Source organism: Cebus imitator, unplaced genomic scaffold (assembly GCF_001604975.1).
Source record: "Cebus imitator isolate Cc_AM_T3 unplaced genomic scaffold, Cebus_imitator-1.0 Scaffold9, whole genome shotgun sequence".
NCBI classification, from domain to species: Eukaryota; Metazoa; Chordata; class Mammalia; order Primates; family Cebidae; genus Cebus; species Cebus imitator.
In genome coordinates, this window is record NW_016107324.1 from 5,969,223 (window position 1) to 5,987,771 (window position 18,549).

General features: G+C 39.8%; 1 protein-coding gene and 1 non-coding gene across 2 annotated transcripts in view; one reads left to right on the forward strand and one right to left on the reverse strand.

The window, feature by feature from the left end:
* CPA6 (carboxypeptidase A6) overlaps positions 1-18,549 on the forward strand; it is a 320,090-nt gene that overhangs the window by 268,591 nt on the left and 32,950 nt on the right. The window lies entirely within an intron of this gene.
* On the reverse strand, positions 3,899-4,005 carry LOC119473917. Its single transcript, XR_005203174.1, has one exon. It is a non-coding gene; the product is annotated as a U6 spliceosomal RNA (small nuclear RNA).

The following is an 18,549-nucleotide window of genomic DNA, read 5'->3' on the forward strand; positions in this document are numbered from 1 at the left end:
CTCCCTTTTCCCTCTGCAGGTGGGCCTCAAGTGATCCACCTGCCTCAGCCTCCCAAAGTGCTAGGATTACAGGCATAAGCCACCGTACCCAGCTGGGAGTGTCAACGTCTAAGCCCCAACATAAGGATTTGTGAAATTGGAGCTGCCCTCTAGGTAAGGAGTATCAGAAAAACCCAGTGCTTTTTCTTTTTCAGTACAACACTTCTGACACCAGATGTGTGAGGTTTTCTCACTACACCCCAAGCAATTCTGCAGTGGACACCAGCTAGGTGTCTTATAATTCAATTCAATTCTGACACTACCTAAAAGGAGTGTCTGATTCCTCAGGTTAAAGACTCTGTCCTACAAGATTGCCCCCAACCTCAGATGCCAGTCATGAATGCCAGCTTGTGACCTGTACTTCTGCCTAACTGGCTATAAATCAAGGTTCCCAAGATCCCCTCTTTCAGTTCGATCTGCTACAGTGACTCACAGAAATACTTTACATATGTTTATCATTTATTTTAAATGATACAGATAAACACTCAGATGAAAGAAATGCATAGAGCAAGGTATGCAGGAAGGGCAGGAAAGATCCATGCCCTTTCCATGGACACCACCCTCCAGGAACCTCCATGTGTCCAGCTGTCCAGAGCTCTCTGAACCCAGTTCTTTTGGGTTTTTACTGAGGCTTGATCATGGGGGCATGCTTGATGAAATCACTGGCCATTGGTGATTAACCTTAAGCCTCTCTCCTCCCAAGATGTTGGGGAGGTGGCACTGAAAAGTCCCAACCCTCTCATCATGCCTGGCCTTTCAGTGACCTGTCCCCATTCTGAAGCTGCCTAAGGACCCCTAGCCACTAGTCATCCTATTAGCATACAAAGACAGTCATCGCTCCAGAGAGTCTAAAGATTTTAGGAGCTGTATGTATTCCAGGAAACAGCATGAAGACCAACAAATATGTATTTCACAATATTACCCTGGGGATGTGATGAAATTCTGAGTCTGGCTTCAAGGTAAGCTCAGAGAGAGAACTAATTCACAGCAAATTTCAGAGGCATGGAACCCAAAGCAAAAATGCACTGCCCTTAGAAGAATGAATTTCTGTCACTGGAGATTAATCAACAAGCTCTGATCCAGATAACTTCTGGCTGAGACTGACATGTTGATGGGATTAAACATCAACTAACTGGTCAAACTAGGCCCTTAAGATTCCTACCACCTCTGTTAGGAATGACTGTAACATACATTAATCCACCTCTAAATCCAAACGAATGTATTGAGCCCCTTCTATATTGCAAGGTGCTAGAAATTATATAAGAATGTCTTGAAAGATTTAATGGATTCACATCCTACTCCTAAGAAACTATTTGGGATTCTGAAGAAATACAAAGTGAACTGATCTGTTGGCTTATCATATTCTTTGCTTAACAACCAATTTAATATGAAAAGATATGAATCACCTAATGTCTAGCAAAGTTGGTAGAAAATTTTAAAACTGGAAAATCAGTGAGCTAAACTGTAGTGTTTAGTTATGGTTTTTATAAAGGTAATTAAGGACCTAGAATCCTGGCTATTTAGAAATTTAGGTCATAAGGATTTGCTCACCATTGTTGATATATGGCTGGCATTTCTTGAGTCGTTTTGTGCCAAGTAAGTGCCAAATGCCCAACATGAATTTCTCATTGGTAGATGCTATTATTATCCCTATTTGGCTGATGAAGAAACTAAGAGAGAAGTTAGGAAACTTGCTCAAGATTATGAATTGAGCTAAAATGAAAAGTCAAATCTGACTGACTTCAGTGTCTGTTTGTAACCATAGTCTGTCTCGTTAGGGATCAAGTTGCCATGAATGATTACTGTTACTCCATTTGGTTAAAGAGTTAAAGATGTGTGACTGCAGAGGACTAGCTTAGGTATCAGAATAACAATATGAATGGAAGTGTTTTATCCAAAATGAAATCGACCAAAAAAAAATGAGATTGGGAATGTATGGTAAGAGGGAAGTGTAGAGGAAGATCCTCCAGGCACTATTTCTGACCTTGGACCACCACATATCATGCAAGTAGTTTGAATTTACAAACCCATGAGATGTCAGGCATGTGGTTATAAATTCTCCAGGAAGACTTTTTTCTTTCCCTGCCAGAGTTTGGCATCTTCCCATGCAGGTAGATATTTCTGTAGTCCACATTTTTATGGAAAGTGTCCTACTTCGGATGGGGCACAGGGACTCAGACCTGTAATCCCAGCACTTTGGGAGGCCGAGGTGGGCAGATCACTTGAGGACAGGAGTTTGAGACCAGCCTGGCCAACATGGTGAAACCCCATCTCTACTAAAGATATGAAAATTAACTGGGTGTGGTGGCACATGCCTGTAGTCCCAGCTACTTGGGAGGCTGAGGCACAAGAATGGCTTGAACGGTTGCAGTGAGCCAAGATCACACAACTGCGCTCCAACCTGGGCAACAGAACAAGACTCTGTCTAAGAATAAAAAGAAAATGTCCTACTCTGAGGCTCCCAGGTGTATGTCTAGGTCTTGCTCGCTTTTCCTACATACTGAGAACCCAAATGCTGATCCTCTGCCTCCACTGCATGTGGCCGTTGACACAAGCCTCCAAGTCAGAGACCAGCAAACACCCCAAGCATGCCTGCAGCTTTTGCTTCAGCTTCAGCCATTATTCCAGCTCCTTCTTCACACTTGTACCCTCAGGAACATTTTTGAAGACTTTCCCATGTATTTACATCGATTTATTGATCATTTAGATGTGTTTGTAGCAGGACCTTTTATCACAGTATCTGCCACAATTCCTTCATATTGCCAGAAAACCTGGCTATCATTTTATAAATTAACAAAATTAGAATTAGTGCTGGCCTGACTTCTCCATGATGGTTTTAGGGCCTTTTATCCTCATCATAATGTATTTGAAACAAGCTTATCTGCACCTGATTCTCCAGAACTTACCAATGCCAGACAACTTACTTTCTTTTTTGCTGCCTCCTACAAGTAACAATGTTACAGCCATAGTATCATAGTTTCTAAATAAAAGTATGTAGCCTGAAGGTATTTCTTACTCTTCTTTTAGATGTTGTCTTTCAAATCCTGTATAACAGTCCTTTTGATATTTTGGGAGAGCTGACAATGAATGCTGAAACTTAGGAAGAACTGATTTTTTGAGGTATGATCTAGCTCTGCTGCCCAGGTTGGAGTGCAGTGGTGTAATCCTGGCTCACTGCAGTCACAACCTCTTGGGCTCAAGCAATCCTCCCACCTCAGTCTTCTGAAAGTAGCTGGGATTACCAGTGTGAGCCACCACACTTAGCTAATTTTTTTATTTCTCATAGAGATGGAGTGTCACTATATTCCCCAGGCTGGTCTCAAGTTCCTAGGCTTAAATGATCCTTTCAACTCAAGTACTGGGATTACAGATGTGAGCCACCATGTCCGGCCAGAAGAACTGGTTCTTAATGATGTTTCTGATTTTGTTGTTTTGGGTGTTTTCCTTTAAATTTCTCTAAGAATGAAGTCAGTAGTGTGCATTATGGGTATAGGCACTCTCCATCCATTCCAAACTCTTTCTAAGTGCCTTCCTATATGGCTGAGGCCAAAAAGATAAACGCTGCATTTCCTACAAATTTCCTTAAGGATAAGCTAGGGATCTGGGTGTGACTTAGGGTGTACCTCTTTGGTGTGCTCACCTTGGCTTAAAGAATGGAAGAAAGATGGAAGTTGCTTTTCTATGGCTTCCGTGGTCCTACTGTCTGCTACCATTACGGAAGCATGTGGTTCATCCAAAGCAGCTTCACCTTCTTGACTCTCCTCTGAATGTGCTGCTTCCTCATCTTGGAAGAGACAGTAGCCTTCATGGTCAAGTCTTCCAAGAAGGCTCAGAAAAATGTTTTATACTTTTTTTTTTTTTTAATATGGAACACTTCACAAATTTGCGTGTCATCCTTGTGCAGGGGCCATGCTAATCTTCTCTGTATCATTCCAATTTTAGTATATGTGCTGCCGAAGCGAGCACTATACTTTTTTTAAAAAATCTTCTCTGTGACCAGTCACTATGGCTCAAGCCTATAATCCCAGCACCTTGGGAGGCCAAGGAGGGCAGATCACTTGAGTGCAGGTGTTCAAGACCAGCCTGGGCAACAATGGTGAAACCCCATCTCTACAAAAAATACAAAAATTAGCCAGGCATGATGGCACATTCCTGTAATCCCAGCTACTCAGGAGGATGAGGCAGGAGGATTGCCTGAGCTAGGGAGACAGAAGTTGCAGTCAGCCAACATCAAACCACTATACTCCAGCCTGGGCGAGAGAGTAAGACCCTGTCTCAAAAAATAAAAATAAAATCCCCTCTGCTTAAAACTAGCCATAGTGGATTCTGTGCCCTTTCCTGAAATTCTGACCAGTACAAAGTCTTTTATAAACATTTCATTCCCTACTTTGTATCTATTACTTTGACCAAGAATTCTTTCATAAGCTTTGTCTAACATTCAGCTTAATTTTCTTTTTCCTTGTATTCGTTACTGCTACTGTCTCACCTTTTCATATTTCATCGCCATCTACTGTGCTAATTTGTCCTTTTGAAATAATGTATCTACTAAAAATATTAGTAAGCTATTATCTCTCTCCTTAACTAGGGAATATATTAATCCCTTTCAGCACTCCTCGTGCTGATCAACTTTAAACATCTTTTTGCAAACTTCATTCTTTCTAGAATAGAAGATCACAGGCTAACTGAAAATCTTTTGTTTCTAAGATTTAAAGAAAATACAAAAAGCTTTCCTTTTCTTCTCTTCCTATTCAAACCTATCTTCCAGCTGATACACTGCTAAAAAGAGATATTCTATTTTATCTTTTGTGAAGTTGCTCTTAAGTCGTTCTTTTCCTAATCTAGACACTGATTATATGCAAAAATCATTTCCTCTCCCTGTTTTCTATTTCATAATCCTTACTTAGGCAGAACATGCCCAAATGCTTTTTAAAACAATTTTTTTTTTATAACAGCAGATTATAAATAATGCTTGGGACTAATTTTGTGTGTACACACAAAACACTATATTGTTGTTTTATTTCTCTGATGATTCTTGTAGGTAAATATGTAAGAATTTGCATTTGAAGGACAATATCTAGTTTACACCATCTATTGCAACATCATGAATAAATTTATTTGCTGAAGTTTTTGATAACGACCTTACAAACAAACTTTAAAAACCTTTTACAGGCCAGGCACAGTGGTTCATGCCTGTAATCCCAGCATTTTGGGAGGTTAAGGCAGGCGGATCACTTGAGCTCAGGAATTTGAGCCCAGCCTGAGCGACATGACAAAACCGTGTCTCTACCAAAAAAATACAAAAATTAACTGGGCATGGTGGTGAGTACCTGTACTCCCAGTTACTCAGAAAGCTGAGTTGGGTGGATCGCTTGAGCCAGGAGCTGGAAGTTGCAGTGAACCCAGATTGTGCCACTGCACTCCAGCCTGGGCAACAGGGCCAGACCTTGTCTCAATAAAATAAAACTAAATTGGACCAGGCACCAAGGCTCATGCCTGTAATCCCAGCACTTTGGGAGGCTGAGGCAGGCGGATCACAAGATCAAAAGATCGAGACCATCCTGGCCAACATAGTGAAACCCTGTCTCTACTAAAAAATACAAAAATTAGCTGGGCGTGGTGGTGTGCCCCTGTAGTCCCACCTACTCAGGAGGCTGAGGCAGGAGAATTGCTTGAACCCGAGAGGCAGAGATTGCAGTGAGCCGAGATTGCGCCTCTGCACTCCAGCCTGGCACCTGGTTACAGAGCAATCAAAAATAAAAATAAAAATAAATTAAAACTTTTTACAAATAACTTAGTTTTGAAAGTCACTGAGTGAGCAGCACATAAAAATGCTATTTTTCAAGTGAGACATGGGAGAGGTGGCAGAATCACTCCCCTTGGCTCTTGGGACACTGAGCTACTGATTTTTCATTTGGTACTGATTTTTAAGCCCAGTAATTTTACTGTCCCTGTTTCAGCAGGTAACGCTCCCATGCTGCTCAGTCTTCAGGAGGCCTCTAGTCTTTACATCAGCATATGAGTAAGGTTTTTAAAAAGCCTTTACCTACTCATTCCTTTTCCACTACGTTGGCCGTTGGCCGCTTTTCAGTGTTTTTGCACTTCTGATTTCACTGAAAACAAACTACATCTCTCCGATAATTTTCCTCCAGCTGTATCATTTGCATTTGAGAATCCATGCTATTTTTTATTTTCATAAATTTCATGCCTATCTAACTGCTTTGATTTTTGGGGTCCTTGTTTCCATTTTTAATATCTCATCAGCATTATACTGCTATATTCCTCCTGGGTTACTAATGTAATTAAATATTTTCCTTATTTTCAGATTCTCAATTCCTTTTCAATTTATAGGCTTGTTTTTAATCCAGACTCCCTATGAAGTAACTTCCTGTTATTAAAATAATCTCTTTTGAATGCTGTTCTCAAACATAGATATAGATAAATGATGATATTCTTTTTAGCTACCACTTTTTATAATTGTTTGAAAAGGTGTGGTGTGCTGAATAACAAGAGATGGATGGGCAGTCACCTTGCCTTTATGCTGTCTTCCAAAACAGCATTTTCCAAATTCCACAAAACCCTAGTGAACTACAGAACACAGAAGGTGCCATAAAACTAAATAACCAACACTAATGATAGAAATATTTTTAATATGTAAAAGGGATTTTTTTACAATGTAAAAAAAAATGCCAAATACATTTTACATAGTTGTCACCTCAGAAGTTATCAGACGCATCCTTGAATTTAGTCATTCATTTATTCAACTACTATTTATTTAGCTGATTATTGGGAAAACAGCAATGAAGAAAACAAAGAAAGTCAGGTTATGACACCTGCTAGAGAGTGCAGGGGTGGGGGATGATGAGCTATTTTAGGTGGCCTAGGGAAGCCCACTCTGATGATACTTGGAAGGGGAGAGGGGAAAGGACAGTGCACATAGAAGGAACAGTCATGTAAAGGACCATGTTGGGAGCATCTTTGGTGGGTTTCAGGAAGAGCCAGGAGGGTATCTGGCTAGAACTGGGAGGAGGAGAGAGAGAGGAGTTAGGAGAAGAGGCAGAAGTGGTCAGAAGCAAGATTATGGAGGTTCTGTGTCAATGGAAGGACTCTGGATTTTACTCTACATGGGATGGGAAAGCACTGGAGAGTTTTGAACCAAGGAACAACATGACTTGACTTTTTAAGAGAATCCTTCTGGCTACTGCATACCAAACGGATCATGGAGGGCAGATACTTGGATTCTAATTATACCTTCCCATTTGAATGCATTGCTTTCAAAATATAATAGAAGCCTAATCTAAGAATATGATCTGCATCTTTAGAGAACCACGGCACAAATCACATTGAATTGTAGATATAGATATACCTTTACTATGTTAAAGATTGTTATTTTAAAAGGTACCAAAATGAGATAAGAAACCATGTGAAAAAAAGGATTTGCAGCAAATACAGCAGAGAAGGATTTGCAGCAAATACAGCAGAGAATGTTTTATTATCATTTTTATATAAATACTTCAGAATCAAACATACATAAAAATAATTTTAAGACTCCACACAAAATGTGAAGAAAAACTCCAGAACTCTGGTAGGTTAAAGAAATTTAAAAAGCAAAGTCTCAATTCATGAAAATAAACATACCTGAGAAAACAGGCAGCCTCCTCGTAATCAAAAATAATATTAAAACACTATAACATTCATCTATTGGATTATTGCCCAAAATGTTTAATGTGATCATCTCAGCTGGACACTTTAATTGGGATGGCATGTATCTCTTGGGGCATGAGAAAGCAATTTGGTGAGGCACATCAGAAACACAATCCAAGGCCAGGTGCAGTGGCTCACACCTGTAATCCTAGCACTTTGGGAGGCTCCAGGAAGTGGATCACTTGAGATCAGGAGTTCAAGACCTGTCTGACCAACATAGGGAAACCCCATCTCTACTAAAAATACAAAAATTAGCCAGGTATAGTGGTGCTTGCCTGTAATCCCAGCTGCTCAGGAGGCTGAGATGGGTGAATTGCTTGAACCTTGGGGGCAGAGGTTGCAGTGAGCCAAGATTGTGCTCCAGCCTGGGAGACAGAGTGAGACTGTGTCTCAAATAAAAGAGAAAAAAAAAAAAGAAAACATGATCCATTCATTCAACAATATGGAATGAATGACTTCTATCTGCCACATTGTGAGCTAGGTACTTGAAAAGCAGAGACAGATGCCACAGATTCCCTGTCTTCATTGGGTTTCAAATCACTGAAGTTGGAATGAGTGAAGGGAAGGGGGAAAAAAAGAAAGAGAGAAAGAGGAAGTGGAGAGGGGAGAAGAGGCAAACAGAACAAATTGGATGTATACAGAGAGACAGAGTTTTTAAGGCATTGGTTCACATAGTTACAGAGGTTAGCAATTCCAAAATCTACAGGGTAGGCCAGCAGGCTGGGGACCCAGGGATGTGCCTACATTGCAGTTCAAGTCTGAAAGCAGAATTTACTCTTGCTAAGAAGAGCAGGAAGGGTAGGGGTGGTAATTTCTTTTTCTTTTTCTTTTTTTTTTTCCTTTTTTGAGACAGTCTCACTCTGTCCCCCAGGTTGGAGTGCAGTGGCGCAATCTCACCTACTGCAACCTTTCCCTCCTGGGTTCGAGCGATTCTCCTGCCTCAGTCTCCTGAGTAGCTGGGATTATAGGCATGTACCACCACGCCCAGCTAATTTTTGTATTTTTAGGAGAGATGGAGTTTCACCATGTTGATCAGGCTAGTCTTGTACTTCTGACCTCAAGTAACCCACCTGCCTTGGCTTCCCAAAGTGCTGGGATTACAGGCATGAGCAACTGTGCCCAGCCTCTTTTTGTTCTATTCAGGCCTTTAACTGATTGGATGAGGCCCACCCACTTTATGGAGGGTAATCTGCCCTACCCAAAGCCCACTGATCTAAATGTTAATCTCCAAAAACATCTTCACAAAAACATTAAGAGTGATATTTGACCAAATATTATGTGGATGCTGTGCCCTAGCCAAATTGACACATAAAATTAACCATCACAGATACTATGATAGAAATAGATATATACATAAGTACGTACACATGTCTTCACACTTAGTAACATCAGAAAAGTCTTCATAGAGGAGAGAAGGGCAGATTTGAATATTAAGAATGTATTTGACATCAGGGTAGACTAAGCAGTAGGGCAGAAGATGAATAAAGCAAAGGATGCAGGGTCAAGAGGGCATTCTCAGTAAGGGACACAGGTGGACCTGAGGAAAATATGTGGCATGTCAACAGGATGGAACGTGGTGAGGACAGCAAGAGGCCCTGTATGGCTCTGATGAAGGATGACAGGAAGCAGTGGTGAGAAGTGAGGATCCATAGATATAGTACCTGCTGAGGTTCCATGCCATACTGAGCTCTGCAGATTTTATTCTAGAAGCCATGTTATTCAAACTGGTATGTTTGCAAGTGGGGTTATGTCACACAGAAAGTTATAAAAAGTTATTATCCACTTACAGGGCACATGAATTTCCTTTTCTTTGAGACAGAGTCTCAGTCTTGTCACCCAGGCTGGAGTGCAATGACACAATCTCAGCTTACTGCAACCTCCACCTCCTGGCTCAAGTGATTCTCCTGCCTCAGCCTCCTGAGTAGCTGGCATTACAGGCGTCTGCTACCACACCGGTGGTATTTTTTTTTTTTAGTATTTTTGGTAGAGACAGAGTTTTGCCATGTTGACCAGGTTGGTCTGGAACTTCTGACCTCAGGTGATCCACCTGCCTCAGCCTCCCAAAGTGCTGGGATTACAGGTGTGAGCCACTGTGCCCGGTCACCCTTACAGGTTTTAAAGCTGGAAGAAAACAACTAATCTCTGAATATCACTGGAGCAAGAGTGTCAACCAAAGGACTGGTTGGGAAACTACAGCAGGATTATGATCTGTGTTGCAATAAAGTAGATGAAGAGAAAACGTGCTCACAAGGAATGTGGAAGCAGAACTCATTAAGACACCAGTGAGACAAAAGCAGAGGGAAAGGGAGGTATACAGGGTGACTCTGTTTCTGGCTAGAGTTCCTGGTGGATACAGGCACTGCTTACCCAGATTTGGCAGCTAGTAGGAGGTTAGAATCTGGTGAAAAACATGAGTCCAGATGTGAGCAGTGGATTTGATGTGCTTGTGGGAATGGAGGGGAAGATAGAAAATGCTAACTATATATAGATCTGGAGTAAGCAGGATTCCTCCCTAACTTACTCTATGAAGACAGCATCACCTTGATACCAAAATCTGGCAGACACACAATAAAAAAAGAAAACTTCACGCAAATATCTCTAATGAATATAGATTCAAAAATCCTTAACAAAACTCAACAACACATTAAAAAGTTAACTCATCATCATCGAGTAGGCTTCATTCCTGGGATATAAGTTTGGTTCAACATCTATAAATCAATAAATGTGATTCACCACATAAACAGAATTAAAACCATATGTGTATCTCAAGAGACATGGGAAAAGCTTTTAATAAAATCCAGCATCCCTTCATGATAAAAGCCCTCCAGAAACTAGCCATCTATGACAGACCCAGAGCCAACATCATACTGAATGGGAAAAACTGAAAGCATTCCCCCTGAGAACTAGAACAAGACAGGAATGCCCATCTCATCACTCCTATTCAACCTAGTACTAGAAGTGCTAGCCAGAGCAAGCAGGCAAGAGAAAGAAATAAAAGACATCCAAATATAAAAAGAAGTTAAACTAGCTCTCTTTGCAAATAATGTGATTCTATATTAGAAAACTTTAAAGACTCTACCAAAAGAGTCCTGGAACTGATAAACAATTTCAGTTAAGTTTCAAGATACAAAGTTGATGCACAAAAATCAGTAGCATTTCTATACACCAATAACATTCAAGCTAAGAGCCAAATCAAGCAATTCCATTTACAATAGACAAAATAAAATAAAACTACCAGAATACATCTCACCAAGAAAGTGAAAGATCTCTGCAAGGAGAACTACAAAACACTGCTAAAAGAAATCTTACATAACACAAATAAATGGAAAAACACTCCATGCTCATGGATTAGAAAAATTAACAATATTAAAATGGCCATACTGCCCAAAGCAGTCTACAGATTCCATACTATTCTTGTCAAACTACCATCATTTTTCACAAAACTAGAAAAAAATCTATTCTAAAATTCATATGGAACCCAAAAGGAGCCTCAATAGCCACAGTAATCCTAAGCAGAAAGAGCAAAGATGGAGCCTTCACATTATCTGACTTCAAACTATACTATGACACTACAGTAACCAAAACAGCATGGTACTGGTACAAAAACAGACACATAAACCAATGGAACAAAATAGAGAACCCAGAATAAAGCCACACATCTACAGCCATCAAATCTTCAACAAAGTCAACAAAAATAAGCAATGGGATAGGACTCCCTATTCAATAAATGGTGCTGATGTAGCTGAGTAGCCATAAACAGAAGAATGAAACTGGACCTCTGTCACCATATACAAAAATTAAGTTGGATTAAGTATTTAAATGTAAGGCTTCAAACTATAAAAATTCTGGAAGGAAACCTAGGAAACACCATTCTGGACATGGGCTATGGGACAGAATTTGTGATTAAGTCCTCAAAAGCAGTTGCAACAAAAACAAGAATTAACAAGTGGGGCCTGATTAAAGAGCTTCTGCGCAGAAAAAGAACTATCAGTACAATAAACAGACAATCTACAAAATGGGAGGAAATATTCACAAACTATGTGCCTGACAAAGGTCTAATATCTAGAATCTATGAGGAACTTAACTTGACAAGAAAAACCCAAATAACCTCATTTAAAAATGAGCAAAAGATACGAACAGATGTTTCTACATTCCTCAAAAGAAGACATATAAACAGTCAACAAACATATGAAAAAATTCTCCACATCACTAATCATCAGAGAAATGCAAATCAAAACCACAATGAGATATAATCTCATGCCAATCAAAATGACTATTTAAAAATAAAAATAATAGATACTGGCAAGGCCGGAGTGTAAAAGGAATACTAATACACTGCTGGTGGGAATGTAAATTAGTTCAGCCACTGTGGAAAGCAGCTTTGAGATTTCTCAAAGAACTTAGAACTAGTATTTGACCCAGCAATCCCACTACTGGATATAGATCCAAAAGAAAAGAAATTGTTTTACCAAAAAGACACATGCACTCGCATGTTCATTGGAGCACTATTCATAATAACAAAGTTATAGAATCATCCTAGATGCCCATCAGCAGTGAACTGGATAAAGAAAATGTGGTACATATATACCATGAAATACTACCCAGGCATAAAAAAGAATGAAATCATGTCCTTTGCAGCAACATGGATTAGGTCAGAGGCCATTGTCCTAAGCAAATTAATGCAGAAACAGAAACCCAAATACGACATGTTCTCACTTATAAGTGAGAGCTAAATATTGGGTACTCAGAGACATAAAGATAGCAACAGTAGAAATTGAGACAGCTAGAGGTGGGAGGGAGGGAGAGGGATAAAAGCTGAAAAACTAACTGTTGAGTCTTATGCTCAGTATGTGGGGGATGGGATCATTCATACCCAAAACCTCAGAATGATACAGCATACTCAATAGCACACCAGCACATGTATCCCCAGATCTAAAATAATAGTTGGGGGAAAAAAGTTTTCTAAACTTAATTTTAGAATTCCTCCTCCTCCTCTTCCTCCTCCTCCTCTTCTTCCTCTTCATCTTATTCCTCTGAGAGAGAGAGAGAGAGAGAGAGAGAGAGAGTGTGTGTGTGTGTGTGTGTGTGTGTGTGTGTGTGTGTGTGTGTGTGTTTTTCACTCTGTCACCCAGGCTGGAGTGCAGTGGTGCAATCTTGGCTCACTGCAACCTCCACCTCTTGGGTTCAAAAAATCCTCCTGCCTCAGCCTCCCAAGCAGCTGGGATTACAAGCATGTGCCACCACACCCAGATAATGTTTTTATTTTTAGTAGAGACAGGGTTTCACCACATTGGCCAGGCTGATCTCAAACTCCTGACCTCAAGTGATCTGCCTGCCTCAGCCTCCCACAGTGCTGGGATTATAAGCGTGGGCCACGGTGCCCAGCCAGTATTCTTCTTTAAAGAACAAATTTGCCTTTAATAGTATGTTTTCTGCATTTATTTTTCCCATACAACCTACAAGTGGTTAGCCAAATAGCCAATTAAGCTGAATAATTCTTAAAAGATGCATATATTCAAATGAATCCCCGAGAAAAATATGATTTAAATGTAAGATCTTGTTACCACTATGAGTTTTAAGTTAGGCCATTCGACTGTACCTCTCCAAGAATTTGTCAAAAGTCAATGGAGCCACAGGAGTTATTCTACAGATATTTTTTGAGCACCTTATACATGCAGGCACTCTGCTTGAATGCTACTTTGGAATGTTTCTTCAGGCAGTATTGAATTCAAGGAAACAGCTTCTAATTTTCTTCGCTGTATTTTTCTCTACCTATCTATATGCAAATAATACTTAAAATAAAAACACCTTTTCTTACAACCTAATGTGGACCTGTTGATATTCTTACAATTTTCTGATACAGCACAGCTGTATGTGTTAAAAGAGAAACAGAGAGACAAGAAAATTGGAAGGATGTAGGAAAACAGGCAATATTACACATTGCTTTCGAGTGTGGATGGGTCTTTGGCAATGTCCTTCCAAAAAAAATACATGTGCCTTTTGACTAATTAAGTGATTCTTTTAGGAATTTATCCTACTACTGTACTCACATATGTGGGAAATAATATATGTACGAGGATATTCATTGCAGTCCTCTGCATAATAGCAAGAGATTAGAAGCATTCCAAATGCTCAACAGAGGACTAGTTAAGTAAATTAGGCTCCAATTATATAGTAAAAAATATATACTTAGCCACAATGAGACTGTTATTTTATGCACTTACATGGAAAATCTCCAGGATTGCATACACACACAGTTGAACAAAGCAAGGTAAGATCAATAGATGTAAAAAAAAAAATATATATATATATATATACACACATATGTATATACATATATATACTGCTATTTGTGTAGATAAGATTTTTTTCACAGATGGATATAATAAAACTGGTTTTTTGCTTAAAAACATAGACTATCCCTGGAATTATACCCAAAAAAGCAGTAACATGGTTGCTTCTGGGGAAAAGAAATAGATGGCTAGACAGATGAAGGAGAGAGCAACCTATATGGCATACCATGTACGTCCATTGACCATTCAAAGAAATACTTTAATCAGTAAAAATAAGTCAATAGTCTTTAAAAAAATAAAAAAATAAAAATTTTAACTAAAGCCTCCAGAATTCACAATCACTATTAAAAACACTTCTTCTCCCTGAATATTAGCTTTTGTTATTCAGCTTAATTCATTTGTATTAGTAAAACGGGAGGAGGCAGAAAGAGGCCTCATGGGCCTATAAAGAAATCGTATTATGCTCCTTCCACCACCATTCCTCATGCCTCTGCTCATTACCCCCACCAAATGGGAGGGGGTGGAGGGAGCAGTAGAGTTCCCACTGAGTTATATTTAATCTATTCTAATCAACACCAAGTCACTGCTTCCTATGCCTGTGGCCTCTTCCATCTTCTCTCCTGGTATTTCCCTAGAGATGTTGACTGTGAAATAGACTGAGAGAAAGTTAACAGTTTTACACTGATTCAAAACATTTCACAAAAATACATTGTTTTATTATACAGATAAATAGAACAAGTATATCAGCAAAAACAATTTCTTTAATGTGACGTATTTTATTAGAATGCAATAAATTTGTTTTATGACACTGGCATCTATTTTAAATGAGGTTTTGACATGTCATTCTAGCCTGCTTAATTCTGAGAGAAAGATTCCAGAATAGTCTTCCAGCAAATTCCACAAGGAAGAAATAAACTAGCAGTAATTCATCTCATTCCCTACTCCTAAATTGGGAAAGTACATTGGTAACAACCAAAGACAAAGTAATAATATGATTGAGAACTATTGACTCCCTTTCCTATTATTCATACTCGCTGGTGTCTCTACCTTTATTTGCACATATTTTCAGGTTATGCCATAATGCTAGAAAACGTCATCATTGTTCAGGCTCTTGTGCAATCACTTACCTTTTATTATAACCTTACATTATAATAACTGACCTTAAAATATAAAACACAAATGGAATTTTTGTGTAGTAAACTAAGAGAGACCTTGCTGTGGGGCAGATTGATTCACTCAATAAACATTTATTGAGCCCCTGCTATGAGCAAAGCACAATGCTGGGCCAATAGGAATAGTACTTGGTTCTTGTTCTTAGGAACTAATAGTCTAGTGAGGTAGACAAGACAGCTGCATTTCAAGGCTGAGTATTAATAAAAGCTGAGAAATAGAGGCACCCTGGTGACGCTCCCAGAGGAAGGAGAAGTTCTGACTGGGTGAGAGTGGGAAAGCTGCAGATGAGTGCCTTTTTTCCCCCAAGACTTTAGTTCTTTAGAGCAGTTTTTGGTTCACAGCAAAATTAAGAGGAAGATGTGGAGATTTTCCATGTCCCTACTGCCACTACATATGCATAGCCTCCCCCATTGTCAACAGCCCCCACCAGGATGGTATATTTATTACAATGGATAAAAACCTACTTTGACACATCATTACCCAAAGTTCATAGTTTACATTGGAATTCATGCATGCAATGAATACATTGGAATTGGAATGTACTACACCGGAATATATTATGTTGGAATGTATTATGTTGGAATGCATAGTTTACAATGGAACTCATTCTGGTGGGTTTGGTCAAATGTATAATGACATGTATCCCTCAATATAGTATCTTACAGAGTATCTTCATTGTGCTAAAAACCTTCTGGGCTCTGCCTACTCATCCCTCCCTCCACCAATTCCATGATAACCATGAATCCTTTTACTTCCCCCATGGTTTTGCCTTTTCCAGAATGTCATCTAGTTGGAATCAGTAGGTCACCTTTTCGGATTGGCTTCTTTGACTTAGTAACACACTTTTAAGTTTCTTCTATATCTTTTTATTGCTCGATAGTTCATTCCTTTTTAGTGCTGAATAGTACTCCATTCCCTGCGTGTACCACCGTTCATTCATCTGTTCATCTACTAAAAAACATCTTGATTGCTTCCAAATTTTGTCAGTTCTGAAGAAAGCTGTTGGCCGGGTGTGATGGCACACACCTGTAATCCCAGTACTTTGGGAGGCAGAGGCAGGCAAATTGCTTGAGCCCAAGAGTTTCAGAACAGCCTGGGTAACATGGCAAAAACCAAAAATAAAAAAAATTACCCAGTCTTATAACCAGTTCTCAAAATAAATAAATAAATAGATAGATAAAAATCTAAGAATAAAATACATTTTTTAGAAAAGGAAAGCTGCTGTAAACATCCATTTGCATGTTTGTGTGGGTATAAGTTTTCAGCTCCTTTAAATAAATTGCAAGGAACATAATTGCTGGATCCTATGGCAAGAGTATATTTAGTATTGCATAAAATTGCTGAACTATCTTTCAAAGTGGCTGCACAATTTTGTATTACCACATTCAGTGAATAAGAGTTCCTGTTGCTCCACATCTTTACCACTATTTGGTGTTGTCAGTGTTCTGGATTCTGACCATTCTAACTGGCATATAGTGGCATCTCGTTGTTTTAATTGGAATTTCCCTGATGATATATGATGTGGGGCATCTTTTCATTTGCTCTTTTGTATCTGTGTGTTTTCTTTGGTGAGGTGCTAAGGTCTTTAGCACATTTTTAAATCGTTTTCTTATTGCTGAGTTTTAAGAGCTCTTTGTATATTTTTGACAACAATTCTTTAAAAGATGTGTCTTTTGCAAATGTTCTCTCCCATTCTGTGGCCTGTCTTCTCATTCTCTTGACAACGTCTTTCGCAGAACAGAAGTTTTTTATTTTAAAATCCCACTTATCAATTATTTCTTTCATGGATTGTGCCTTTGGTGTTGTATTTTAAAAGAGATTGGTGGCCAGCCATGGTGGCTCACTCCTGTAATCCCAGCACTTTGGAAGGCCAAGGCGAGTAGATCACGTGAGCTCAGGAGTTCGCGATCAGACTGGCCAACATGGTGAAACCCTTTCTCTACTAAAAGTACAAAACTTAGCTATGGTGGGCACCTGTAATCCCAGATACTCAGGGAGGCTGAGGCATGAGAATTGCTTGAACCCAGGAGGTGGAGGTTGCAGTGTGCCAAGATTGCACCACTGAACTCCGGCCTGGGTGACAGATGTGAGACTCCATCTCAAAAAAAAAAAAAAATGATTGGCCATAGCTAACATTGTCTAGGTTTTCTCCTATGTTATTTTCTATGAGTTTTAGAGTTTTTCTTTTTACATTTAGGTCTATGATCCATTTTGAGTTATTTTTGCGAAGGATGTAAGTTCTGTGTCTAGATTCACTTTTTTATATGAGGATGTTCAGTTGTTCCAGCACCATTTGTTAAAAACACTACCTTTGCTCCGTTGTATTGCCTGACAAGTAGCTTTTGAGCTGACCCTTCCCAGCATGAAAGGATTTCAATAGGTTTCAAGAGAGGAAATAAACAGTCTGAGCTGAAGGAAGAACAGGAACAAAGGCAAAGTGGTAGGGAGGGAATGACAGAGCAAGAATTGGCAAGTGAGGGGTGGGGCTGTGGCCGTTTGTGGGGTCTTACAGAAGAGAACATGAGCCTAGAAATGTTCGATCAGTAGGGGCTTGGACACCATCCTGAGGAGCTGACACTGATGTTGTCCACAAAGAGCCAACGGGCATTTTATTTCTTGGGTGAGGGGAATAACAGGATCTATTTTTGTTATAGAAGAGTGCTCTGTTAGCATATTGAAGGAGGGACTAAAGTGTGAGGGGAACCAGTTGAGAGGCCACGGTGCTATCCAGGTAAGAGGCGATGAAACCAGGATAGGGTCAGAGAGGACAGCAAGAAGACAGCACTGGAAAGGCAGAGTGATGGGACCCAGTGACTGACTGGAGGAAAGACGAAGGGATCAGATTGCTGTGGAGCTGAAGACTCCAAGATCTACATCCAGGGCCGGACACAGAGGCTCATGCCTATAATCCCAGCACTTTGGGAGGCCAAGGCAGGAGAATCACCTGAGGTTGGGAGATCAGGACCAGCCTGACCAACATGGAGAAACCCTGTCTCTACTAAAAATACAAAAAAATTAGCCAGGCATGATGGGGCATACCTGTAATCCCAGCTACTCAGGAGGCTAAGGCAGGAGATTCGCTTGAACCCAGGAGGCAAATGTTGTAATGAGCTGAGATCGCACCATTGCACTCCAGCCTGGGCAACAAGAGCAAAACTCTGTCTTAAAAAAAAAAAAAACACACACACACACACACACACACACACACACACACACACACACACACATATCTGCAGCCAAAAAAATACGTCCCCCATATATCCAGTTAAAGGGCTTTGACCAAAAACCAAAGAATGTTAATAGCGAGGAAAAAAATGAGAATTTTGGAGGGTATCCTCTAGTC